The sequence below is a fragment of the Carlito syrichta genome, unplaced genomic scaffold (assembly GCF_000164805.1).
Source record: "Carlito syrichta isolate Samal-C Ts95f unplaced genomic scaffold, Tarsius_syrichta-2.0.1 Scaffold305642, whole genome shotgun sequence".
Lineage (NCBI taxonomy): Eukaryota > Metazoa > Chordata > Mammalia > Primates > Tarsiidae > Carlito > Carlito syrichta.
The window spans coordinates 1177328-1178586 of NW_007249738.1; positions in this window are offsets into that span (position 1 = coordinate 1177328).

The window sequence follows — 1259 nt, forward strand, 5'->3', positions numbered from 1 at the left end:
CAAAAAAACAGAAATAAATAAGTCCCGTCACCGCGCACTGCATCTCTGTAGCCTGGGCCCTGAATGCCTGGCTGAGCACCAGCTGTATACCCTGCCTTGAGGGCCCTCCACTGGGGAGGAGCCGGGGGTGAGATGGGATAGTTAGGGCTCTGTTGCCGGGACCCTCCAACCCACCCTGCTCACGGACAGGGGTGGGGACTCAGGGCCTGGGGGGTCCGGGCCGAGCTGAGGAGAATCTGGCCTGGGATGAGAGGCCTGCCTTGTCCCTGGGACGCTCAGAGCTGGGGGGTCCTCGGTCCTGAGGGATCTGAGCAGACAGGAGGGCACTCCTCCAGGGATAGTCTTGTGGCTGCTCTGAGCAGTCCAGGGAGACAACTCCTTGCTGTGAACACTCCTTGTCACCTCGGGAACTCTCTCCTGACCCCATGCTGGGCTGGCAAGAGCACCTGGCAGGGACGTAATGACAGCGTTGGGCACTTACTGCATTTATTTTCCTGTCTTCATGATGAATGCTACATGTATCCCATGTTTGAGAATGACATAAAGTTTCCTTTGTACAGAAACAGGCTTTGCTTAAAAAAAAAAGGTGGATGGAGAGTCCATTTAAAATATATATTGAGGGCCGGGCATGGTGGCTCACATCTGTAATCCCAGCACTTTGGGAGGCTGAGGCAGGAGGATGACTTGAGCCCTGGCGTTGGAGGCTACAGCGAGCTGTGATCATGCCACTGCACTCCAGCCTGGGCAATAGAGTGAAACCCTGACGTATATGAAAACGGAAAGCAGAGCCCAGATTGCACAGAAGTCAGAGCAGCCTGGCATTTGGGAGACCCGGGAGCTGTGGTTAAGGGAACAGACTCCAGATCCTAGTCCTGGGCTTAATTTTGGTTTTGATAACTGTGAGCTCAGTGATCTTGGGTGAGTCACTTGCCCTCTCTGAGCCTCCATCTGTAAAAGAAAGCAAAACAGGCCAGGCATGGTGGTGCATGCCTGTAGTCCCAGCACTTTGGGCGGTCAAGGGAGGAGGATCGCTACAGGCCAGGAGTTTGAGACCACCAGCCGGGGCAACACAGCAAGACTCTGCCTTTACAAAAACTAAAAGTATTGGTTGGGGCGGTGGTCCGTGCCTGTAGGATTGACTGGGCCCTGGAGCTGGAGGCTGCAACATGGCATTCCAGCCTGGGTGAAGAGCAAGACGAGAGAGAGAGAGAGAGAGAGAGAGAGAGAGAGAGAGACAGGGAGAGACAGGGGGAGAGAGA